The sequence below is a fragment of the Chinchilla lanigera genome, unplaced genomic scaffold, assembly GCF_000276665.1.
Source record: "Chinchilla lanigera isolate Chin_1 unplaced genomic scaffold, ChiLan1.0 scaffold00058, whole genome shotgun sequence".
Taxonomy (NCBI): Eukaryota; Metazoa; Chordata; class Mammalia; order Rodentia; family Chinchillidae; genus Chinchilla; species Chinchilla lanigera.
In genome coordinates, this window is record NW_004955459.1 from 6,617,086 (window position 1) to 6,645,072 (window position 27,987).

The following is a 27,987-nucleotide window of genomic DNA, read 5'->3' on the forward strand; positions in this document are numbered from 1 at the left end:
AAAACCAAAAAAAAAAAAAAAAAAAAATTATTCTGCTGTCTTTAATCTTAGTCTCAGGCAAAGTCTCTGGACATGAGTAAAATGCAGACAAACTTTCTGCTGAGCCATAACATGTATTATGTGGAGGCCAACAACCAATGCAGTCTTTCTTCCCAGTAGAAACCTCATGAACCAGGGTCTTCAGAACCAGGATTTCTGTTAGCATTATGGTCTTCTGTGCTCTGACCAGAATCTCTCATAAAGAGCAGCCTAAGGAATTCCAGTCTACTCTTTCAGGAGGCATCTCTGAAACTTTCCAAACTTTTCCCACAAGTCATTACCAAAGGTTCTTGAACCACATGTTCAGGTGTAGTCAGAGCAACAACCCCATTCTTGGTACCAAATTCTATCCTGGTTACTTTTCTCTCTTTTCTGAGACAAAATATCCAACACCAAAATTAAAGAGGGAAATGTTTATTTAGCTCACAGTTTGTGGAGGCTTCAATCCATACTTACTGGCTCCAAAGCAGTATAGCACAGGGCAGAGGGCAACAGTTCATGGCAGCGAAAAATAGCAAAAGCAACAAAAGCAAAAAGGCAGGCGCACAAGAGCAAGCCTCTTTCCCTCCTTTATATTGTATGCAGGCTATCCATCCTGGGGCATGTGTAGCACTCACACCCATAATCCCAGCATTAGATCATGAATCAATCAAAAGCTATAGAAGTCTGCCTCATGATTGCATTAGGCTTTGGGGGGGCATCTAAACACAAACCATAACACACTCTTAGCCCATGTACATCCATAGGGAGGCCTCCATATCATGGGGGATTGAACTGAGGCACTCTGCTGCAGTTTGACTTGACAAGGCTCCATCCTTAACCCTCCCCGTTCTCATACCTCCTGCCACGTGTGCACTCATGATTGAAGTTCTTTGTCAATGAGATGATATCTGCTATCTATGCTGCTGTATATAACCTTTACCCAGTGCTGTTCATGGGAACAATGGAAGCCCATTGGGCCTACTCTTTTGTTTTAAACTATTGATTTTCCTGAGGAGTAAGCAAATAAAGTCTTCTTGTGAATTTAGTTTAACTACTTTTTCCAGTTGACTGCTTGCCCATTTAATAACTTAATAATGGATACAAATTTAGGTTCAGCCTTAGATCTTTTCCTGCTCTCTTATATTTGTTTTGGTGCACACATTCACACCACACACCTGTTGTAAGGAGAAAGAATTTGAGTCCTTGTTTTCTGATGTAGCTATTTCTCACTTCATTCAGAAATACATGACCACAGAGTCCTCACTTATTTTTCTTAAAATTACTTAGATGATTGCCAGTCAGATATGTTTCATGCATCAAATAATGCATCAATACATGGAAGCTTTTTCCATATGGAGCACCACCACGAGACCTAACAAGTCATAGTCTGTCTTGTGGAAAGATTCTCACATGAAATTTGCATTAAAAGTTAATACACAGTGCTGCAGAGCATTATTCTGAATCATGCAAATTGACATATTATCTATTTGTCTATTTCATAATGATATAGAATATCTTACCAAGCAGACATTAAATACTTTTTTTTTTTTTTTTTTTTTTTCGGTTTTTCTCCGGTACCGGGAACCGAACTCACGACCTTGCGCTTGCCAGGCAAGCGCTTTTGCCGCTGAGCTAAACCCCCAGCCCCGACATTAAATACTTTAATGATAAAAATTGTACCTTGCAATAATTCTGTTATATTCTGCTAAGTGAACTAGCAAAGATTGATGTAAAAAAGTAAGTATAAAAATCCTTCATTGTAAAACCTTTATCCAAACATAAACTTACTCAGTTCTTTGCATCTATCTTACCAGAACTTGTACCACATTTATGATCATAGATAAATTGTCCAAGATGGATAATTGAGACCTGAACATAAGCAATACCTAAACATTCATTTCATTTCCATGTGAAATGCTCTCTTTTGGTGTTTGTTTGGCTATATTGCTATGTCAAGACATTTTAGTGACTTATATTTTTAACATTGAATATTGGACTTGGTGACAGGGTGGTTTCTCCAAACCCTACCTAACTCAGGAAAGATCCTTTATTACTATCCCTCTAGGGTTGAAACTAAGGCAGTTTCTTAAGCTGACATTTCATTATGTATAGATAGCATTTTTAACCTGTCTTTAGGCTTAGAAAGTATGTGTTATTTTTTCAATAACACAATATGCACAAAATTAACATTTTATAGACATGTTTGTTGCAATTAAACTAGTCTGGAACCCATCAAGCTCTGGCCAGTGGGATGGCATGCTGTATATGTATAAATTTATTAGAACATGGCCACATTAATTTACCTATTGTTTAAGGCTGTGTTCACATTATATCAGGAGAGTTGAATATATGTAACAAAGAAAATATGGGGCTCAACACCTGAACAATTACACCTGGACCCTAAGAAAAAGTTAGCAAATCTTGAACTAGTCAATTTTGTAAAACAAGTCAGCAACAAAAAAATACTTATGGCACTTGGGAAAGTGATTGCTTGACTTAATTCTCCAGTTTATAAATTGGATGAAGCACTTATCATCCAGGAATGACACCAAAAGTAAGAAATGCAAGAAATGGTTTTTTAAATGGGCAAAAGGTCATTTCACCTTTTAACCATGGTAGACAACCTATCATTTATGAAACTACTGAATTTATTTTGAGCTCTGAATTCTCAGTTCTCTTTCATGTGGCAAACTTAAAAAAAATTCAAGTATCAGTCCATTTCTTTAAAATTTATCTTTGGAAAAGAACAAATTTTGTTTTATTTCTTCACTCCCTAATGTATTCCACCAGGGTATGCAATGAGTAGAATATGTATGTAAGGCGATGTAAATTTAAACTACAATTGTGACTGAGTTTTCCATTTTAAAAACATTTTTAATCCTCATTGGAGTATGTGAGCAACTATGTTGCAAATGATCTCCATCAGTCAGGAAATTTAATCACTAATCTGGCAGGTGAATGTCCATTTTGTGTGTCCTTCTTCAGCTAAAACTTAGAGCTCTGAAAAGATATGATTCAAGAGGATGGAAGCTTCAGTGAACTCATTTCAAACAATCAAATTCCAGAGCATCAACATGGTCTCAATGAAATAAAATAAAATAGAAATAAATGAATGAGAGCTTATAAGTGGCTGTATCCTGCAGTGAAGAATGTTGACATGATTCATATTCTCCAAAGCTACGCTGCTCCATCCCTGGCATACCTGCTGCCTGTGATCAGGTCTTCGTTTCTTTTCTTCCCCTTGGGAACAGTCACTTCTGCTCTCTGCTCATTAAGGTAAGAACTGGGGATGACTTAAACATGGCATACAGTTTCAAGTAAACATAATATCTAAAATTGATTTTAAGCATAGATATATGATACACAAAAGCAAGGAAATTTTTAAACATTTTTTCATTAAACAACTTTGGCAGGTTGGTGTAATAGAAAGAGGAGCTAGTGAACAGAATTTCGGATCTGGGAAATTCCTATGGCTTTCCCAAATGCCTGCCTCCTGGAAAACCTACAGCTAGTCATGAGGGAGACAATGAACTCTATGTCTACAGTAGTGTCATCTTCCCTAGGAAAATTTTAATCTCTTCAGTAAAGATCTTCCCATATCATCATGTTTTCCAATTTTTAAATTAAAAAAAAATTAGTACATGTTTGCAGTACATGCAGTTTACAGTCACCGCGGGAAGTGGGCACATGAGCATACCATAACTTGTTTCTCTTTTTAATCCCCTTCCCTTCTTTCTCTGTCTCCCTTGTCCCCTTCCTCCTCTAATTCCCCTTTTCCCATTTTCATTCTTGTTGACACTATTACACTTAGTTTATGTTTATAGTATATACTGTTTGCATTCACTGAGATCATTAGGCTCTGTACATGGCATATCTTTACTTATTTCCCTTCCCCTCTACCTCACCCCTTATCCTTAGTCCCTTGGACTCCTTTGCATCTATAAAAGATTCATCCTTTCCCCTTCTAGCTATCCTTTTTTATTCTCTTCATTTGTATTTTTCCTTATTCAAACAAGAAATACATTATTTAACTTTGTATGTTTGTTTTATTTCACTCAACTTTATGTTTTCTAAGTATATTCATTTTCCTGCAAATGTCTCAAAGTTATCCTTTATAGCTGAGTAGTATTCTTTTCTGTTGCAAGAAATAATGATTACATTCACTATGGGGAGTTGATACATACACATAACCCATCAGAATTCTTTTTACTTCCAGTTCCTTTTCCCCATGTCAACCTTGCTCCACCTCATGGTCCTCTTCACATTTGCAAAAAGTCTACCTTTATACCCTTGTTTTTTTATTGTCAATATTTTATTCTGCTTTCAAATTTATTTGTAGTTTAGGTCTCTCATGTAAAAGAATCCATGTATACAACCTTTTTGTCTGCTTTATTTCATGAGCATTATGAATTCCAAGTGCATCAATTTCCTTAAAAATGACTAATTTATCCTTCTTTGGGACAGAGAAGTATTCTACTATGTGTAAATACTGCATTTTCTTTATTGGTTCATCTGTTGTTGTAGTGATAGGCCACTCACAATATTTAGCTTTTAAAAGTTGTGCTGCTATAACAAAAGATTTCATTGTATCACTACAATATGATATCCTTACGTCTCTCAGGATGATAGCTAGAAGAGGAATAGCTGAGTTAAATGGAATTTCTCTATTTAGATTTTTGAGAAATCTCCATAGTAATTTTCATAGTGCTTGTACTAATATACATTCCAATTTAAAATGTAAAAGAGTCTTTCCTCCTGTAGCCCCACTAGCTTTTGTTATTATTTGATTTTTTGATGATTGTCCTTCTCTCTGGAATAAGATGAAATCCCAGTGGTGCCTTACTGTAATGACCAAAACAGCTGAAAGTTTTTGATGTATTTATTCATGATTTGTACTTTTGAGAAGTGTCTGCTCACTTCAGCTTCCCGTTTTCAGTGTGGGTCTTATATTTAGGGGGGCAACTTCTTCACATATATTTTATCTTTTTTGTCTTTTTTTGGTTTTTCTCCGGTACCGGGAACCAAACTCACGACCTTGCGCTTGCCAGGCAGGCGCTTTGCCACTGAGCTAAATCCCCAGCCCCTCTTCACATATATTTTAGATATTGGTTCTGTGCCTGATGAGTAGGTAGCAAAATTTTTTCCCACTTTGTGATTTTTCTCATTACTAAGTTGGTTGTTACTTTCCTGCTCAGAAGGTTTTTAATTTTATATAATCTCTTTTGCTAATTATTAGTATTATTTCTTCTGCAGGTGTGGTTCTGATCCCAAAGTCTTGGCCCATTCAGTGTTTCTGTCTTAATATCTATTATTCTTATTTCATTTTATTTTATTTTAGTATGTGGGTAAAGATATAGGTAAAGACTCAATCTTCTGCACATGTATGGCCAGTTTTCCCTGCACAGTTTGTTAGGGAATCTATCTTGGTTTCATCATATTTTTGACCCCTTTATTATAGGGAACATGGCTGTCTTAATTACTTTTCTCATTGCTCAGACAAAATACCCAAGGCCAAATGTTAAGGGAGGAAAGATTTTTTTAGCTCACAGCTTGTAGAAGTTTTAATCCATTATTGGCTGGCTCCAAGACAGAGTGCCATATACCAGAGGATCAACAGTTCATGGTGTGAGAAGACAGCAAAACCAATAAAGGAGGGGGGGAACCTCTTTCTATCCCTTATGTTGTATCATTTACTCGGATTAAGGTGGTGCCAATGCAATCAGTGGGTTTATCCAGCAATTACCCCACTCTTAATCCCAGCATTGCACTATATATCAATCATACACTCTGGATTCAGCCACCTCTAAAAGATCCCTACAACTAGATGAAGCTTTGAGGGTACATCTAGACACAAACCATAACAAAGGCTAAGTGTGTTTGGGATTGTTTCTGCATTCTTTATTGTGCTCCATTCATTTTTTGTTCCATTACCATGCTGGTTTTACTCCTGTAGCTTTGTAACATAACTTGAAATATAGGATTGGGATTCCTCCTTCCTTGGTCTTGTTGTCTGCAATTTCTTTTGCTATCTTTGGTCGCTTCTGTTTTCATATGAATTTCAGAATTGATTTTCCTATGTCTAGGATGTATGCTATCAGTGGTATTTTGATTGGGATTGCATTAAATTTATATATCACTTTTCTTAGTATGGCTGTTTTGACACTATTTTTTCTGCTTATTCAGAAACAGAGAATATCTTTCCATTTTGGGGTGTCATATTAGTTTTTCTTTTTCAGCAAACCATACTTTTCATTATAGAGATCTTTCACTTCATTTGTTATGTTAATTCCTAAGTATTTAATTGTTTTTTAAGCTCTTGTGGTTGGTACAATTTTCCTAATTTCATTTTCTGTCAGCTTATTATGGATGCATAGGAATTCTATTTGTATGTGGAGTTTGCATCCTGTTACATTGCTGAATTTGATTATTAGTTCTAGAAATCTTTTGGTACAATTTTGTGGTATTCTACGTAAAGAATCATTTCTTACACGAAGAGAGATTGCTCAACTTCTTCCTTTCGTTGACCTGATTGCTCTTGTTAAAATTTCAAGACCGTTAATGGTGATAGTGGACATCCTTGTTTTGTTCTTGATTTTAGAGCAAAAAATTCAGCTTTCTTCCCATTTCATATGATGATGGCAGTAGATTTGTCATAACGGGTCTATGAGATTTAGAAAATGTCTTTCCATACCTATTTTCTTCAGGGACTTTTGCGTGGATGAATGATAGCTTTTGTTAAATATTTCTCTTGCAATTATTGAAATGATCATGTGATTTTTGTCTTTGCATTGTTCATGTGATGCATTTATTTATTTGTATATATGTCAAACCACACTTACATCCCTTCAATGAAGCCAATTTCATCAATATGTGGAATTTTTATGATTTCTTGCATTCTGTTTGCAGGTATCTTGCTGAGAACTTTTGCATTCAGGTTCTTTAAAGAGATTGAAACATATTGTTTTGTTTTTATTTCATTCTTTATTGAGTGGTTTTCTGGTTCTGGAATCATGCATAACACTAGTTTCTAAGTAATAAATTTGGTACTACTCATTCCATTTGAATTTTATTAAAAAGTTTAGGGAATACTGGCTTGAGATTTTCCCCAAAGTTCTTATGCAAGTGTTATAAATCTATTGCTTCCTGAGCTTTTCTTAGTTGGGAGGTTTTGTATTACTGCTTCAATTTCATTATTTGTAGTTAGACTTTCCAGGAATTTTATATCATCTTGAGTTGGCAATTAAAATATATCTGGGTATCTTTTCATTTCTTTTGGATTCTCCAACTTTTTAAAGAATAGTTTTTGAAGTACTTACTAATAATCTTTCAAATTAAAATGATGTTTGTTGTGATTTCACCTTTTTCATTTACAATTGCATGATAAGAGTTTTTAGTTATTTTTAAATTTTGGCTAAGGACTTTTCTGTTCTATTCTTTCAAAAAAGATTCTATTCATTGATTCGCTGTGTATTTATCTTAATTTTATTAATTTCTAATTTCAACTTTACAATTTCCTTCCTTGAACTTCTTTGGATTTGGACTGCTCTTATTTTTCTAGGAATTTGTGGTGCATGACTAGGTTATTTATTTGGGTCATAAAGTTTTATATATATATATATATATATATATATATATATATTATAATATATACAAGAACCATTTTTTTGTTGTTGTTGTTTTGTTTTGTTTTTCTCCGGTACCGGGAACCGAACTCACGACCTTGCGCTTGCCAGGCAGGCGCTTTTGCCGCTGAGCTAAATCCTCAGCCCCTAAGAACCATTTTTTGAAAGGTGAAGTTCAACATTGATATTTCTTTACTGATATTTCTGTCTAGTTGATATGGTTATTTGTGATACATGCTACTGAGGAACCCACTTATAACTGTGTCAATGCTTAGTTGGTCTGTTAAGTACAGTAGTGTTTATGTAGGTGGACATGCTGGTGTTTGATTTTTATACTTTTATAATTGTTGAATTGTTCCCTGAGTCAGTGGAATGATCTTATTTCCCTCTTCTGGTCAGTTTCAGATTGAAGTCCACTTTGTCTGAAAATAAGATAACTTTTCCTGTTTCCTTTCAAGTTCCTGTTGCATAGACTATTGTTTTCCACCCTTTGATTCTTAGTATATGAATTTTGGGAAATCAATGCATTTCATAGTTGCAGCATACTATTAGTACTTTTTTGCCCAACTTGCCATCTATATTTTTTTGATGCAGAAGCTGAGACCAGCTGATCTGTTTTTTTTTAAAGTATCACTGAGTAGGTTGTCTCCTCAACCAGTCTATCTTCTGCTTTTGACACTGTCTCCTTAAACTGATTACTTTTGCTGTGCATTCTTTCAATAGAATATTTTATCTTTTGGATTTCTTTTTGATACCTTTAAAAGATTAAAATTCCTTATTAAACTCATATTTTATATGATTTTGTTTAATTCAACTACCTTTTCCTTTGGATAATTTGGTAATTGATTATATAAGTAAAGAAAAAAAAACCTGTTTAGTTATATCGTGTTTGAGCAATTTATTGATTTATTTTGCTTCTCTTTTATTACTTCACATAATTCAGTTGTCTGGGTTTTTCTTTCCTCCTCATTAATGTCCCATGTGTTGGGGAAGTTGGTAGTTTGCAGAAGCATATTCTGTCCTCCTTTTCTCATGTTTCTCTCTTTTTTAGCTCTGATTTGAGAATTGCCTGAAGTGGAAAGACTTTGTTGCGGGTATGGAAATTGTTTAGTTACCATCTGCTTTCCAGTTACGTTCTTTAAATGTGGCTAAGTGCAGTCCTTCACCTCATCCCCATATCTGATCATCTCTACTAATTCAAGTATGGAAAGGTATAAAGAAATTGGCCCAGCACACAATTCTTTAGAATCAAGCTGGAGTCTTTTTGATAACACAAAGAAAAATCAGATATTGTCACACAGTAAAAATCAATTAATATCAACAACAATGCTATCACAGGCAATTGAAAAGATATCAGCAACTATAAGAGTCAATGATAAAGTGCATGTAGACATATGCCTAAGAACAAATAAAAGCTACTGCTAGACCACTCTTATCAATGGAATAGTGACCTGCAGTAAGAATATATAATAAAGATTAACCAAATATTGACATCCATAAATATTTACCAAATGCAACTATAACAACATTAAGAATAGAAATAACTCAGGAATACTATAGTGTTAACTAAATATCTAAAAAGTAATAAAGCTGAGTGGTAGTACTAATAAAAAACTGAAAGTTTAAAGAAGAACCAAAATATACAATAAGTATTGTGAAATAGGAAGAAATTGTTTAAAAGGAAAGGAGACCAGGGTGCAGGGGAGGGAAAAGAAAAAATGAGAAAAAAGAATAAAATGGAAACCAAGCTTTGTAAATAAAGGAGGAGGAGTTGAAGGGAGGGGAATGGACTGGGAGGGGGTAAAAGGAACTAAGTACAGGTACAAGTTCTGATCATTTTATACATACATATATATACATAGTATTTAACTTAATATAAAAAGTGGAATGGGTATGGATGTGAAAATCAATGAATTAAAATTTGAAAAATAATGAAAGGAAAGGTAAGGAGCAGATGATTAATGATCTCATTAGAGTAAAGAAATTAATGAAGTTAGAAAAAGTATCAGAATAGAAAGAGGAAACATAAAACATAGAGCAAAACATAAGGGAAATAAAGAAATTTCTTTAAAATCACCCAAAAATGAACAAAGAACAATGAAATGAATCCAAAAGATTTATCCATGTGTTTGAACAAATGGTTCCTATCCAGGGACTGCATCAGAGACCAGTAGATATGAGGGAGGGACAGTGAGTTTTTCCTAACTTCCATACTCCTTACTTTGCGTTTGAATGATCAATCCTCTGTCTTTCTTGCTGGCCGTGGTCAGTCAATAATGTTGGGAGTGGCTGATGCTGGAAAGTAGTCATGAGTGCAGGATGAAGCCAGCCCAAGAGCATGGGATGTCCCTGGAGCATGTAAGCAAGCCATTGTAGCTTGTTAACTGATTAGTGGTAGAGAAGCTGAAATTAATCAACCTTTTGAGGGTCTAAAACAAATGCTCTACTGCTCTTGAGCAGTTTCCCTTCTCTGCTCAGGAGATAGAAGACCTCTACCTGATCCCAGCTTTCTGTCCCTTGTGTATTTTTTCCTCACTCTTGCCACCATTCCTTCTCAGGGTACAGCAAGAATCCAACAGACCCTTACACAGTAGCATCTGCCCTCTATCTGTATTTGCTCTAGCTGTTCCCAGGGTCTGTGTCCCCGTATGCCCCAAGTGTTCTTTCCCCACCTAGCTTTGTGGCTTGTGGGTTCTTGAAGGACTGGTATGCTCCAGAGGGTCCTCTGTTGATAAACCAGTTTGTGACCACTGAACAAGCAAAGGGGTATCTTTAATCACTTTGGAAGACAGGGAAAACAAGCAGAGCACTGAACTCGGTGTTAGATGTAGTCAGTGGTATTGGTAGATGGGGCATCAACCTTTTTCTGGACTAAATGCCAGTAGTTTCAGATCCAGCACCCTCTGAAAACCTAAGATGACCAGATTGACTTCGCACCACAGAAGCCTGGACCCCTGTACCCTTCCTGACCATTACCCACTGCAGTTTGAGCTTCTTAGGGCATCAATGTGTAGCCCACGTCTTCTCTGTGATTGTCACAAGTAAGTACCTCCCACTCAGGAAATGTGTTAGGATGACCCCAGAGATGCTAACATATAATTGTTCTATGGCTTGTGAGTTCTAGAGAAGTCAATCTTAAACAAATAACTCCTTCCCAAAATGACTCCTGCCTAATCTATTTCGATTCTAGAAGATGCTGTACGGGATTTCCTCTCCAACTCCAGCCTGCATGCAGAAGGAATTACTTTCAGAGTAAAACCTCATGCTGCTATTGTACTTTTCAATAACCATGGCTTTGGAGAGGCTGCTGACCCTCTCTGGGCTTAGTTTGTGTTTGTGGATACACATTCCCCTCCCTAGGAGCAGGGTTAATGTTCATACTTTTCTTTTCCCTGTGTAGTCTTTAGTTCCTGCAGTTTCTTCTGTGATTTCAAGTTTTACTGTGAGCTCTTTCTGAATTTCTGGAGTTTTTCTTCCTATCTTCATTGCTAGGTTGTTGTTTTTCAAGTATTGCAAGTTCAGGTTCTGGAAGGACTCTAGCATCCTGCCAATTTTATATCATCTTCCAACAGTTCCACTTGTGCGTACTTGTATTCTCTGCATTTTAATTACCCATGGTTAAATGCAATCTGAAACGTTTAATGAAAATTCCAGAAATAAATAATTTATAAATTATAAATAACTTTTATTAGAGTAGATTATTCTGTTTTCTGTAGTTATGGTTGTTAATATCTTAATGTGCCTCACTTATAAATGAAGCTTATCATAGATTATTTATATAGTAAAAATCACAAAATATAGAGGAGTCATCATTACCCATAGCTTTGGTCCATTAGGGGACTTCAATATACTGCCGGTAGTAATGGGGAGACAGTTGTCGTTCACAAGAAAACAAGTGAAAAATATGAAATATGAATTTTCTGAGATTGGAATTGTTCAGATACTAAGTCCATAAATAGAAGAGCTAAGCATACAGCAAATCCTCCTGTTATAATTGTAGCACTGCTGTAAAGACAGCGTATGTTGGATGTAGGAGAGTTTCCATTAGAATGACCAACCTAACTAATGGTAGCCTCTTTCCAATTCCGTTCCTCCTGATCACCTCTTGTTTTTTCCATATGGGAAGCAGAAAGGTATTTTGAAATTGAAATATTACAGCCTCTCTGCACACAAAATACCCATGAAAAATTTCAGATACTTACAAGGGCAATAGACTCTGCATAATCAGTCTTCTATTTACCTCTGTATCTTCCTTCTGACATCCCCGCACATACACAACCACATATACACACTGGAGCTCTGCTGCTCTTTTGAAAATTTCTTAAAATTGTCCCATTTTCTTTGTAACATAGGACGTTTACATAAGACAAATTCTTTCACAGAAGTTCCCCCTTTCCTTTCATCCAATAAAATGATACTGAATACATTAGCTCAAAAGTTCAGGCCTTAGTATATTAGCTCAGTATTCACTTTACCAGTAAGGAAGGGTTTGTTCATGCCTCCTAGACTAGATCCTATATTCCTATTTTGTACTTTTAATGTATCCCTTTTTCTTTATAGGATGTATTTCCACTCTTATTTTCCATTTAGATGTATGGTTATTCAAATAATCTCTACCGACATAGATTGTAACCTCCATGAAGCAGGATCTTTTATGTTTCATAAGGCACTTTATGTTAATCAGCTTTCTCTTTGCTGGAAACTATTCCTGACACCCACAACATAAAGGAGGAAAGGTTTAATTTAGCTCCCAGTTTTCAGATAATTCATTCCACAGTTTGCTGGGTCTAAAGCAGAAATGGCCTGGTGGAAGGGTATGGGGGAGGAATGCTGCTGGCCTCATGACATCCAGCAAGCAAAGAGAAGTGAGGAGCCAGAGCGCAGAATGCACATGTAACTCTAAAGCATAACATCAAAAGATACCATGCTTCCTTCATCTAATTCCCCCCTGGTATTTTCAAACAATAGAAGGTTAAAAAAAATTGAGGTAATAAACATTGATGCAATCCACTTATCTACTGACACATTTTAGTTTTACATTATAGTAATGCTTTAGACAAATATAGTCTACCACACAATTAGACAGTAGACGTAGACCAAATCTATGTCAGACTGGAACAAAATTGTGCTGTCTTAACCAATGTGGTAGAAAATATCTAACCATTGTATTTTTGTAAAGTCTGTAAAAGGAAAACATGTTGGTAAGCATCCAGCTCTTTTCAAATCAGAGTTTATTTTTGTAACTCCAATAATAACAGGTCCAAAAATACCTACCCATCTCTCATTCTCTCAACCACTGTCATCCATAGGTATGCTCAATTGATAAATATTGTAATACCTATTTACTATATTCTTACTGATGAATTCTACATAAATATTCAATGCTCACAATCACCAATCCTTACAGAAGCTCCTGATGTCAGATAGTGTCATCCACTTCCATCTTTCAGGTAAGTAAATCATTATGTCTACCATAGTAGATGTAAGGTTTTAATAATAGGTCATATCCTGTATGAGAATCAAGATTAACCTAAAATCAAATTTCATAATCTGGAAATGTACCTTTTTCTCATTCTTAAAATAAATTTTCCAAGCAGGAAAATGAAAAAAAGGACTTAAAATGATCAGTTCTCTATTTTTCTGCGTAATATCCATTTACCCGATTTTGAGTGTTCAGAAATCATGGCTACAAGTTGATTTCCCTGTGTCCTCTTAGATGTTAGTGATTTTTGTGTGTTAGGTAACTTTCATAGCACTGGCTTGCCAGCCCTAAAAGACTCGACCCATCCATGGGTGAAATGTGAATTGTCACTGTATCTCTAGTTGCATGTGCTGAACAAAGACACATTTAATTTCCTCAGAGAATTGAAAATACTAGTGTCAAACTTCAGTAGATATTGGAATAATTGCATATTTTTTCTGGACATCTTCAATTGTAATTTTTTAAATGGTAAAGATTAAGAGTATTTTGATGTCAGTACAAAATATTATTTTCCATCAGGACATATTAGAAGACCCTCAGTGGATGCCTGAAATCAGAAAAGCACTATCTGCTTTATGCAATGCTTTTCTTAGATGCAGTATATATCATATAGATTAATTTATGTTAGGTACAGTAAAAATTAAAGTAACATTATGAAATAGAGGCATTATAACAGTATACTGTAATAAATGTTATCTGTATGTTCTCTGATTCTTTTTTTTAAGATATTTTGTTGGACTATACTATATTTTCAGATGATGGGTTATGCAAACTACAGAAAGTTTAAGAAAATTCTATTATTTTAGCAAACCATTTATGTTAAAGAGAAAAATGTAAGAATCAATTAGCCATTAAACATTTACTAAAAATCTGAAGAATTGTGCTGTTCAGTGGTTGGCATATTGAATATATGGTTTTGGTCAACTTACATAAGTAAAACAAGTGTATGAAAATATAAATCTATAAACTAGTATGTAAATGCTGATTATAATTCCTGACACACTTCTGTTAACATGAAGAGAACTAATAATCAGAAAGCTGGTATTAACTGAAGGTTCTTCTTCCATCTCTTAAATGTTGACATGGTCTCATGCATTATTGTTGATTCTGTTTTGTTTTACATTTACTCTCTCCTGTGGATGAGATCAAATGAGATAATGCCATCACATCTATTGCTGGCTCCAGTGGAACAGCAAGAGTGCCAGACTTGAAAGCTTTTAGCCAAAGCAGCAATGGAATGGTTTACCAGGTTTGTTAGTAGAAGCACAATCCGGTGAACTACACTATCCAACACCTCAACCCACCACATGGCTTATTCACACATCCATGCCTTGTGAATTGAGCTCTGTCCTCACACGTTGCTAGGCAACCTCTGTACCCACGTTGCCATATGTTGCTAGTGAGGGTTCTCCTGACACAGGAGAACCTTCTATATTTATGATCATAATAGTTTTCAGTAGATGAAAGAATATAGAATCTTCATTTTTGTGAAAATTCTATTTATGGTTTTAATTTTGTATGCTTACAAGTAGAATTTTTCAACAGATATTACTAACAGCAGCAACATAACAGTATTATCACTTTAATTATCATTGATATGACTATGACTGAAATCTTTTTATCTCCAAAGCAGAATCTTCACATCCTACTTTTGTGAATAAGCAATTGGCATTAGTGCATTACCTTTTCAACCTAATTTGTCTACCTGAAATATGATGATTAAACTACATCATTCCTATGATTTCTTCTGCTTTTGACATAGTAATTCTAAGTCAAGTAATCAGATATTTTTAAGTTTGATACCAAATATTTATATGCTATAGTGCATTTTGTCTATTCCATAATTGCTATTCTGTACCTTTGCTAAAGATAAAGTAGTTAAGTCCTAAAATATTATGAAGTAACCATCTCAATACAGCCTAATAATTCTCAGTTAAATAATAACAATATGTATAAACTATCCTCAGAGGCACTATCTGAGATTCTTCCACTCAGCTAGGAACTCCATGACTCTTTGGCGTTTGATGGCAATGTAAACTGTTAACACCACATGTTGAGTTATTAGACCATTGTTCAGAAAATATGCCTCCTATTAGAAATGAAGATATATGTGCTGCCACCGCTCCCTCTTAGGAGTTTTATAAATGGATTTTAAAATGACTTTGTCATATTTAATAGGCCCTGTTCATTTCTGGAAAGAAAGTTCACCTGCCCACAATCCTTTCCATTTTCCTACCCCTCAATGACCTATACTCTATTCTCTTCAGCCCAATTCATTTGTTCTATCATCAAGGTAACAGAGAAGGTAGGATTTTCTTTAAAACATCACTTTAATGCCCAGTCTAAAACATACATTAATCACTTTATTTTCTTCTTTATTATCTATGTGAATTTCTGCAAATAACTACAAGGTAATACTCTAATTTTTGGAGAGACCTCAAGGCAGATACAATCTAGCACAAGCAGCAGTAAATATAAAAATGAAGCACTGCATATTTAAACATCACGAGGGCGCTTCTGGTTTAGATCTAAAATGTCCCTGCAAATACTTATGCAAGGGGAGGGTGACTGGGTTATGGTGTGCTATAGCTGACTTGCTCTTAGGAAGGGGACTTGCCTGGAGTTGAATTCCATGGCTTGTGACCTGGAAGGGTATTTCCTTCTCTCTAGCTCTTATCTCTCTGCTTCCTGGCCAGTAGGAAGAGAATAGATTTCCTCCACTACGCCCCTCTGCTATACTACTTCTGCCTTGTACCAGGCACACCACAGGCAGATCACAGTTGAAAATGTGAGCCAAAATATACCTTGCCTCCTTTAAATTGTGGTTATCATGAAGATCAAAATGTGATCTTCACGTGAAGATCAAAATCTTCCTCAGTGAAGATCAAAATGACCAAAACAAGCACATGTTCTATTATGACAACAGTTATCACAAGAGCACAAAATATCAGAAGAAGGCCCTAAAACAGAGTATCAAAATTGTGAGGGAGAGAATGATTTTAAGTTTTGCCTTCTCATGGTCATTGAGTTAAATAGCAATAACTTTAAACTGAGACCTTACAGTAATATTCTAAATATTTAATTCTGTCATTTTTCTGTATATATAAGGGTAACTGGATTTAATGTGTTATCTCAACTAATCAGTGCACAACCTTTTGAGTTTGAGAAGCTCTGTTAGACTAGATACCCCACCTCCTCAGTTTTGAAGTCAGACACATTCCTTTGATCCTGCTTAAATAATTTGTTGCTTGTTGCCAATACTTGAGAAAGCAAGGGTGGCATCACAGGGACGTGGACTCAAGGCAGCACAGCCGCCAGTGCAGTGGGAGGGGCCATGTGCTGGAATCGTCCGGTGCATTTGTTCAGTTCTATTTCTGGGGACTCCCCACCGTGACGCTGCTTGCTCACAGTTTGGATAGTTTTCCATCAGGCTCCCAAGCTGCTGATTCAAAGATCACACTTTGAGTAGCCTTGGTTTACACTGGACTGTTAGGCCAGTCCAATGTTATCTGAATCTCAGCGACAGTATTAATTATCTATATGGCCTCAGACCTTAGGTATCTCATATGTGAAATGAGGTCAATAGTAGTACTTATTCCTTTGGTGATAAGAGTCAGTGGATCAAGATAGGTAAAGTGTTGATAAAAGTGCCTGCTGTACTTTCTGTCAATGGTATTATTACTACCAACAATATCATTATTTCTATCACAAAATATTCACAACACACGTCAGTCATCAAAACCTCCTGGATTTAGATACAGACAAAAAACTGACAGAGAGAAAGATGCAAAGACTGCTATAAATGGGAAAGCGCTAACAGGCTAAAGAACAACTCTGAGAAGTACAGCTTAGGGGTGAATAAATGAGTTTATTAGAGGTTACAGAGAGGTGGATGATTTATGGGCTGCAGCTGAAGTTGCCAATACCCATGTGCTAAGCTTCTGGTTTTAGAGGGCCCTAATTAAAACAGCAAAATCAGGGAAAAAGCAAGACCGTTCCACGAAAAAAGATGTGCAGGCTCCACTTCCCTATTTATTAGAAATAAAGATGCAGAAAGATATTGACAAAAATAATTAAAAATAAAATAGAACAATTACAACAATGAACTATATAATAGAATATATTTAAATAAATAAAATTCTCATTTATGAACTTTTCCCTTAGTAATTTGAGAACACAGTTGATGGTAGATAACTGAAACCACAGAAAGCAAACCACAGATGCAGGGGGTGTGGAGCTACTGTGTGAGCATTCTTGTTCAAGGGGATCCTGGCACTAAGCCCAACTTCCCTATCCCTGGAACTACCTTTCCTTCTCTGTGTGGAGTATTTTTGGATTGGTATGTGATACAACTAAACCGAAAATATTTTGACCTATCAATGATGAAGAGTAAGTCTTATGAGGCTGTCATCCCCAGTTATACTCTCATTGGCACCCCAGTGCCTTCGTGGTCCCAGCTTGCATTTTTCTGGTCTCCATATTTGCAGTGTTGCTCTTTGTCTAGTCGGCTCACTCAGGTCCATTAGTCCAAGGTTTACCCTCCTCTCCCTTGTCTAATACATTCAAAAGTTGTTTATTCTTGGTCTGAGCCCCTTAGGTCCTTGTTAAAAGCCTGGCTAATGTAAAGAGCTTAATTCATACTTAGGCAATAATGGTTGATGGTGATAAGCAATTACTTCTCTTATTTAACATTCCAATCCTAATAATGCCAATTCTTAACTTCAAAGAAAACCCAGGGGTGATATCCAACCCATTAAAGAATCAGTATGGTAAAATAATTAACCTATAAATCTACATATAGTTGTAAAGTGTATTTTCAAAATTTCCTACATTTTGCTATAAACAAACCAAGTGATATAAATAATAAGCATTTATCAAATTATATAAGCAGCAGAGCTATTGGTTCATTAAATCATCACAATGCTTTTTAAATCACCTATTGATTTTTACAAGCTTATATTTGATGTGGTTTTCTGTAGCTCATAATGCCTCAGCCTGCACAATGCTTTGACAGCAAAGTACAGGACGAGTTCTCCTGATAACCTCCCTTAATAGTGGGTAAAAGACCTCACAGGCTGTGTTGAGTAGGGGAGGAGCCAAGGTTTTCCAGCCCCTCATCTGGTTCCAGTTCTTCTACCTTTCTCTAAACCATTTTGCCACTCATTACTTGCTGTCCTCTTTCAACTGTCTTCTAGGATGGCACTTTCTGGGCACACTGTTGTACACTGGCTGCCACTGATGATGCATGAGAGTTGAGGACCAAGAAAAGCAGATGAAAAGGAGGGCAGAGGCAACCATACTTCTACGGACCACTAGATTTCTGTGTTATTTCTATGTTATTTCCATTGGCTCAGCTTTCTGCATAAGAAAGACATGATGAAACATTTGCCCAGCAAAAAGAGGTAAAATGGAGTAGCACTGATTTCAGGGACTTACAGTGGAGATTGGAGGTCTCTGTTACTTTGGTCTCAAACACTTCTGTGTCTGAACTTTGAACAGGGCTGCGTACTTCCCCCTCTTCTTCCTTGCAAGCTGCCCTTCAGAATGGGACAAACTGTGCTTCCCTGAGCCCATGTTTCTTAAGTCAAGATGACTTTCAGTAGAACAGATCCATTTCCCCTGTCTACCAAGAGACTGGGCCACACCCAATCCCTTTCAGAAGAGGATAATTTAACATTGCCAAATGATAGGAATTCTTTTTTTAAAAAAATTTAAAGGAAAAAGAACAAAAACAGTACAACAAAAACAAAGGCAAAACCAAAACAACCCAAAATCTAGAAAAGCAATGCAGAATTTCAAAACAAGATGATAGGAATTTATAAATGGTTGTTGTATTACTTCTAGTTATCTTCAAAGTAGTTGCTCAGATTACCAGATATAGGCATGTGAGATTCATCAAACAATTAAACATGAGCTGTGCCTTTCAATAAGCCAATAGAAATTAGCAGTATGATTATCTTAACTATCTTATGTATATAGATATAGAGATACAGATACAGAGATATATAGATATAGACACATAGATATATAAATATATATAGGTATATATAGATATATATAGATATATTTTCCTTCCTTATTTCTTTTTTTCTCCTTTACTTCATCCCAGTTGTTCTTTCCTATTGAGCAGTTTCTTTCTCTATCACAGTATTTATTGTACCCATTAGTTTTATTTACACTTTCAGGTTCTGAACTATGATGTTTATGCATGTGGGTCTTATTTATTTCACATATGTATATGGTCTCTAGTTGCATCCATCTACCTATAAAAGCTTCGAGTTTATCTTTCTTCATAGCTAAGTAATACTCAATTGTATAAAATACCATATTTTTCTTATCCACTCCTCAGTTGATGGGCATTTGGATTGTTTCCAAGATTTTGCTATGAAAAATTGTGCTGTTATAAACATGGGTTCACATATATTTCTGTGTTATGATGTTTTTAATTCTTCTGGGAAAATGCCCAGAAGGGGAATGGCTGGATTAATTGGGACCTCTAGTCCTAAATTCTGAGGAATCTCCAGACTAATTTCCAAAGTAGTTGCACCAGTCTACATTGCCACCAAGAGTGTAGAAGGGTTCTTTTTTTCCCCACAGGCCCTGAAGCATTTGTTGGTGGTTGAGTTCTTGATGGTAGACATTCTTACTGGGGTGAGGTGAAATCTCAGCATTGTTTTAATTTTCATCTCTCAAATGACCAATGATGCAGACCTTTTCACATGTATTTATTTGTCATTTGTATTTCTTCATTTGAGAAGTGTGTATTCATCTCAGATGCCTTATTTTGGATTGGGCCTTTCAATTTAAGGGGTCTGAGTTTTTCCAGTGCTTTGTATGTTCTATATATAAGTCCTCTGTATGAAGGACAGTTAGATAAAATGTTTCTCCACTTGGTGGGTTGTCTTTTCAGTCTATTGGTGATTTCTTTTGAAGTACAAAAGTTTTTTAATAGGATGAGATCTCAGTTGTTGATTCCATGAACTGTTTCCCATGTAGTCTGGGTTTTATTCATGAAGACTGTGCCTACCCCTATGTCTTCAAGATTTTGACCAATCTTCTCTTACAGTAGATTTAGTGTTTCTGCTTTAATGTTTAGATCTTTGACCCATTTTGCCTATAGTTTAGTGCATGGTTATAGACTTGGGTCTAGTTTTAGTCTTCAGCATGTAGAGAGACAGATTTTCCAGCACCATTTATTAAAGAGGCTATCTTTCTTCCAGTGAACATGTTTGGCCCATTTGTCATAGTTAAGGTGGATGAACATGTTTGTAGTTGTGTTTGCATCTTCCACTCTGTCCCACTGGTCCTCAGGTGTATTTTTGGCCAGTACCATGCTGATTTAATCACAGTAGCTTTGTAGTATAATTTTACATCAGGGATTGTGATGGCTCCTGACTTGTCTTTTTTGTCCAGAATTGCCTTTGCTATTGTGGGTGTCTTCTGGTTCCAGATGAATTTTAGGAGTATTTTCTCTAGTTTTGTGAAGTATGCTAATGATATTTAATCAGGATTGTATTAAATCTACATACAAATTTTGCAAAGTATGGTCATTTTCATTATGTTGGTTCCTTCTATCCATGAGCAAGGGTATTTTTTCACTTTGTGATAACCTCTTTAATCTCCTTTTTCAGAGTACTGTGATTTTCAACACATAAATCTTTTACTTCCTTCGTTGAACTGATTCCTAATATTTCATTTTTGGATGCTTTTCCTTAACAAGTAATGCAACTTACAAACACTTTTTGAATCTATAATCTCAGCTATTCTGTTATAAACTTCCAAGCACATTTTGTATGTATGCATGTATGTATCTATGTATGTGTTTTGAGGGTTTCCTTGACTTACTTTTTAAAACTTTTATTTGTGCCTGTTTATAATACATGATGTTTTCATCCACCTTAGGAGATAGGTGTATGCTGCCTATTTTTTATTGTCCTCTGCACCAACCTCCTTTTCTCCATCTCTATATTCCCTTTCAACATTTTTATTATTGCTGTTGTTAGTAGTAGTAGTGGTAGCAGTAGTACTAGTACTAGTTCATGTTTATGAGATATAATCTTTACATTCACTGTGGGTCTCTGGTACATGTGCATGACACATTTTAAATCTTTTTACTTCTTCTTTCCCTCCCACCCCTCTTCAAGTGGAAACTTTACCATGCCACATTCTTAAAAGTGAGAGAATGTCTCATATCTATCATCTGTTGCTCTACTTCAAAAAGCTAAAAGAAAATAAGCAAGTTATAAGAAAATCAAGGGAAAAAAGGAAATAATAGTAACAAAATTAGAATTCAATAAGATTTAACCCCCTTCAACAGATAGCTTTCAAGACTGCTTGTATCTGTATTCCCTGCATTACCATCCTAATTAAGCCAAATAAATGAAAACTTCTTTGTCTCACTTTCTAAAGTCAAATGCATTGATTTCAGATTTTATTACTATTAGTTCCTTCCCTCTCTTGATTTAGGTATAGCTTTTTTTATGTTTTAAGAGTAGAATATCAGATTATTTATTTAAGTTGTCTCACTTTTAAGAATGTGGTGCTACAGTGCTCTTTCTTAACACTGTTTTATCTATAATTTTGTTTCATATTTTAGTATTTTTCAGTTCTATTTTACTCCTAACTTTTTTTCAATTTTTTTTACTAGGAATAAAACTCAGGACCTTGTGCTTGCCAGGCAGGTGCTTGTGTCACTGAGCTATATCCCTGGGCCTCAATTTTTCTTGTAGACTATTTAATGTATGGATTATTTGGTAAGTGCTTTTCAATTTTCTCATGATCAATGATTTTCCTGCTGTCACTACTTTATTGAATATTGTTTTGACTTCATTAAAGTTAAAAACAACATGTTCAGAAAGATTTCTACCTTTGTGCGTGTATTGAGAGTTGTATATGTTCCAGGATATAGATCACTGTGTTGTATATTTCAGGTGCACTTGAAATTTTGTGCTAGTCTTCTATTGTTGGACAGAGAATTTAAATTCTATACAATGATTTTGTTCAGATCTTCTACAAGTCTCTTTCATAACCTCGTGATAGGAATGGTGTTAAAATGCTCAATTGTATTTGGTTGTTTGTATGTTTATGTATCAGGGCTATTAGTTTTTTTATCATTCATTTTAAGGCTTTCTCTTTTATTACAGACATAATTATAAGATTATGATGTACTACTGAAGCCTAACTGCAATGGAGTCCCCTTCTAGAGGATATAAACCAATCAGGATGATCAGAACACAAAAGAATGTCTAACTTTTTTGCTAGACTGAACTTTTACTTCTCTACTTTGGTACTTTTCATGTTTAGTAATTTTCTATACCATAAAATCTGTCAAATTTTAACATATCTACTCCTATTTTGTAAATAGTTTTTATTGAATTTTTTATATTACATAAATTCCCAGCACTTAAACATTAAATCTAAATATGTCATTGAGTTTTAAATAGCTTCTTCCAAATGGCACGGAGTTGAATAATGTATTTAGTCCACTGTGCCAATCTCTGTTATATAATTGGTATATTTAAGATGTTGACATTTAAGATGCTGATTGATGTGTTAAAATATGTCTGCCATTTTAATGTTATATGAGTTTTTGTTGTTTTATTTTGTTGTTCTTGTATTTTTTATTTTCTGATACTGTTCTACTTAACTTTTTGGTTGAGTTCTTTTTTAGATTTTATTGTTTTAGTAATGTTTTCTGTGCATGTTTGTCATTTGATGTTGTCCTGAGTATTATAACATACAAATAAGATCCTGGGCATTGTATAGTGTGGAAACTTCATTCCTATTTAAAACTCTTACTTGTCCCTCTGTCACTATGCTTTAAATATTACTTAGTGTGATGTTTGCTTCTTCCAGTCATCAAATATTTTAAAATTAGTAAAAACATTTACCAGCATTTATGTTCTTTTTACTGTTTTTAGTTCCTTCTTTATGCTTCAATGTTCCATTTTTATCATCTATTTTTCATTTGAATGATTTATTTTGACAGGCTTTATTTATTTTGACAGTGTTATGTATGCTTTTTAATAATAACAAAATGCATATTTACTTATATCAAAATTAACTATAAAATCTTAATTTTCTTTTCAAATATAACAGCATTATTTCTGCATTACTTCTAGAGAAATCACAAAACATTCATCTTGTAGATTTTCCAGATTTTGCTTACAAATCAAAATAGGGAAGTATATATATATGCAGAAAAGGAATTGAAAAAATTATCTGTATGATTCATTTCTGGTTTTTCCATTGAACATAAAGAAGAGTTCAACAACAAGTGGATAAAAGCTTACAAAGATATAGTCTCAACAAAATAATATCAGAGAAATAACTAGATATGGAATAATAATGAAAACCACTTCCATGCAAACTTTACAGTTTGTTCCTTTAAGTTCATTTATAAAGATTAAATGTGTACTTAGATCAGTTTTTAAACAAACTTCTCTCTGGAAATTTCCCAAATTGTCCTGTACAAAGTTTTAGCAGTACATTAAAAATTACAACTAGTGTGATTTTACTATAATATTTTATAAGATGCATTCCTGTCTTTCAAACATTAACAACTGAATAATTGACAACTAGATTCACAGTGGCAATTAATGTTTTGTCTGAAATAACTTAAGTAAAACATTTTCAGAGTTTTATAGGCACAGGTCATGTGGAAGTGAAATATAGCACTTCCAGTCCTGTCTTCTGAAAAAACAGACAGGTCTTCAAAACACGAGAGTTCAAACAAGGACTACAAATAACAAGTATATTTTCAATGACTATTGCATTTTATGAGATGACTATAAGCAAAAATAATCAGTGATTAAGTGGCTACATACACTTTACAAATTTTCTACTAAATAACATATAGCAAAATCCCATTTTAAAAGTTATAGGCTTCTTGTATTAAGAAAAATATTCCCTCTCTAGAATCATTTAATTTCTTCTTCATTCATGAAACATATTTTTGCTGGGTACAAAATTCATGGATGACAGAATTTTTCTTTCAGCACTTGAAGAATTCTGTGTCAATTACTTCCACCACTCTACTTTAAGGTGAGAAATCCTCTATCATCTGAAGTTATGTTCTTGTAACAAAATGCTGTTTCTGTAGCTTCATTCAGATTTTCTAATCTTTAGTGCTGAAAAGTTTCATGATGACATGCACTGGTTCAGCTTATGGTTTATTGTGTTTCAGGTTTCCTTAGCATCTTGGATTTACAAATTACTAATTTGCAAACTCTGAAAAAGGGTTAGTTATTATTTCTTGAAATGCTCTTTAAGGTTTGTGATCTTTCTCTTCTCATTCTGTCTCTTGGGTATTACAAATTCTGGCTTTTTTTTCCAATGTCTTCCTTACAGGTTTTCAGACAGTCTGAATTCTCTTGCTATTTCCTCAACTTCACTGTTTTGTTCTCCGCTAAGTCCCATGTGTGCATGAGTACACTCAACAAGATCTTTTGCAGTTAGTTTGATTCTCGGTCTATAATTTCCCTTTATTTAGGAATATTGTCTACTTCCTCATTTATTTTCATATTATTTTTAAATGATAGTTGAAATTTTTTTTATGATGTCTGCCCCTAAGTGCTTATCAGCTCATTGCAATATTTAATTCATATCAATCTTGGTATCAGTTGATTTTTTCCCTTGCTATTTGATTTTTTATTCTTGATTTTACAGGTGATTTTCAATTATATCCTAGAGATTCTGAAGACTATGAGCTGACTTTTCTCAGAAAATTAGTTGCTGTCTTTTTCAGGAGATTTCATTCTCCACCCATTTTCTCTCAGAATGATGTAATCAGTGTTTATTTGTGCCCAGTGAGATATAAGTAATGGTTAAAAAGTTTTTCTTTTCATTCAAAAATGCTTAGAATCTTCTTTATACTTTATTTGAAATCTTTGTTATCATAAATTTAATGTTCTAAATAGTAATGCCTTAACATTTTATCTGCCAAGAAAGTGTTTCAAAAGTGCTTTTACAGTGTTTAGTACACTCATCACAACTTAAGATAATATCAACTCTATCACTGTATTGTGCATCTATAAACACATATCTGTGAATTAACTACAATATTTTAAAGGCTTATTATTCTAAACTGCATCTAAGAAGGTGATACTTTGGTGATTAGTTTCAGACTTTTTATTGCAGGTCTTATATACTGTTAAAGCATTGTACAATACTTCATCAACCTGGATACCATAATGTGGAGTAGGTTCCTTCTAAATTTGTCCATATATTTTACAAAGAGATAAAGTTAGTCTTGGTCAAGTCTTTAGGACAGTTTACACTAAAGCTGAAGAAAGTTGATTTGCATGCAAAATTTTGCAATTTAAGAAGGTTATGAGTTTTTTTCTCTCACAGCCACACAAAGGCAATGCTCTGTGCTGGGTAGTGTGAGGTATGAAAATAATAAATAAATTCCCTAACATCATTCTACACTTTTCCTAAAAAGCATCTAAAAAGTACAAGACAACAAGCCATTGTACATTTAGTTTTCTATAATGAATAGTCTATTTTCATGAGAAATTGTTACAGATATAGATATAGATATATAGATAAAGATAGAGATATATAGGTATAGATAAAGAGAGATATGGATATAGTGCTTAATGTTATCTTCAGTTATAAGATTCCACATAATTCTATTCTTACCCAGCCTCTTTTAAGTAGCTCATTATTTTTGTTTCATTATTTTTACTATCGTATAGGTAGATTTTCCTCAGTCTTCTATAATTATGCTGTATATATCTAAATATGAGCAAGGAAATGTACATACTAGGTGTGGCACATATATATGAGTTTAAAAAGCCATGTATCTTCATCAACTAAAATCAAAGATAAGATATGTGCCAGTGATGAAATTTAGATGGAAGCCAAGTGTAGTGAGGCCCACCTGTAATTCCAGCACTTGGGAGACTGAGACAGGAGGATTGCTTTGAGTTTGAGGCCAGCCTGAGCTACAAAGTGAGATAAAGACCAGCCTGAGCTGCATAATGGGACCCAATCTCAAAAAGGCAAAAAACCAAAACTAAACAAAACAAAAAACTTCCCACCCAAAAAAAAAAAATTTAGATGGAATACATAAAATAAAGCTATCTTGAAAATTAATGTATTCAAAATGGTAAAAGTTCTGAACAAAGATTTAGTTACTTTTAATTAATTTATTCATACAATTTAGGTTTGCATAATGATCACATTTATTATGCAAAATTTGTATGTGTACATAGTATGTCTTAGTCCCTCTTTTTTTGCCATTCCCATCCTCTCTCTTCAATGCCTGTTACCCTCCTTATTCTTTTATTTTAAAAAAGAATGAAAACATATTAAGAAACACGTAGACATAAACACAACAACATAAAAATAGTAGAGACAATACCAAATTTCAGGTAAGGTGATAGGAAATTAACAATGGCTGCTGTATTACATTTTGTTATCTTCAAATTGCTTACTCATAATAACAAATATAGGCATGTAAGATTGATCAAATAAATAAACCTTAACTATTCCTTTCAATAAAGCAATAGAAATTAGTAGTACAATTATTTTAGCTATCCTTTATATATATGTGTACATATTTTTTCCTTCTTTCTTTCTTTCCCCTCATATCAGATGTTCTATCCTTTTGAGCAGTTTCTTTACCTTTCACAATATCCATGCACATTTCAGATTTTATTTACTCTGTTGCTTTCTTACACTAAGGAAACAATACAATGTTTACATGTGACTCTGATTTATTTCACTTATGAGTATGATCCCTAGTGCATCCATTTACCTATAAAGGCTCGAGTTTATCCTTCTTTACACTTGATGAGACTCCATTGTATAAAAATACCATTTCATGTTTATCCATCCCTTAACTGATGGGCATTTGAGCTGCTTCTATTGTTGAGCTATTACAAATTGTGCTGCTATAAACATGAGTGCATATATATCACTGTGGTATGATGTTTGTAGTTCTTCTGGAAAAATACCCAAAAGGGAAATACCTGGGTTGAATAAGACCTTTAATTCTAGCCCTTCTAGCATTTGAAATTGGTTGATTTCGTGAAGATAGCCCTTCTTCTGGGGGTGAGATGCAATCTCAGTGTTGTTTTAATTTGTATTTCTCAAATGACTAATGATATTGGAAATTTTTTCAAGTATATACTTGCACTTCATTTCTTAATTTGAGAAGTGTGTATTCATCTCAGATATCCATTTTTGTTTGGTTTTCTTTTCTTTTTTTTTTTTATTTTTCTTCCAGTACCAGGAATCAAACTCATGACCTTGTGCTTGCCAGGCAGGTACTGTGCCGCTGAGCAAATCCCCAGCCCCTCAGATACTAATTTTTGGACTGGGTCTTTGAATTTGGGAAGCCTGATTTTTTAAAAATTTCTTTTCATGTTCTAGACAAGAATCTTTGTCTGAAGGACAGTTGGCTAAATTCTTCTCATAATTTGTGGGTTTCCTTTTTACTCTGCTGGTAATTTCTTTAGGTGTGCAAAAACATTTCATTAAGATGAGATCCCAATTTTTGATTCTTTGAAGTATTTCTCATGCAGTTTGTTTTTTATTCGTGATCTCTTTGCCTACATGTATGTCTTCAAGATTTTTAACTATTTTGGTTCCAGTAGATTTAGTGTTTCTGTTTTAGTATTTAGATCTGTCATCCATTTTGTCTTTAGTTTGGTGTATGGTGATAGACATGGGTCTGGTTTTAGTCTTTGGCATGTGCCTAGCCAGTTTTTCCAGTACCACTTCTTAAAGTGTCTATCTTTCTTCCAGTGAACTTGTTTGGCCTCTTTGTCAAAGATAAAGTGGCAGAGTGTGATTGTGGTTGTGACTGCATCTTTCAGTCTGTTCCACTGAGCCTTATATCTGCTTTTTTTTTTT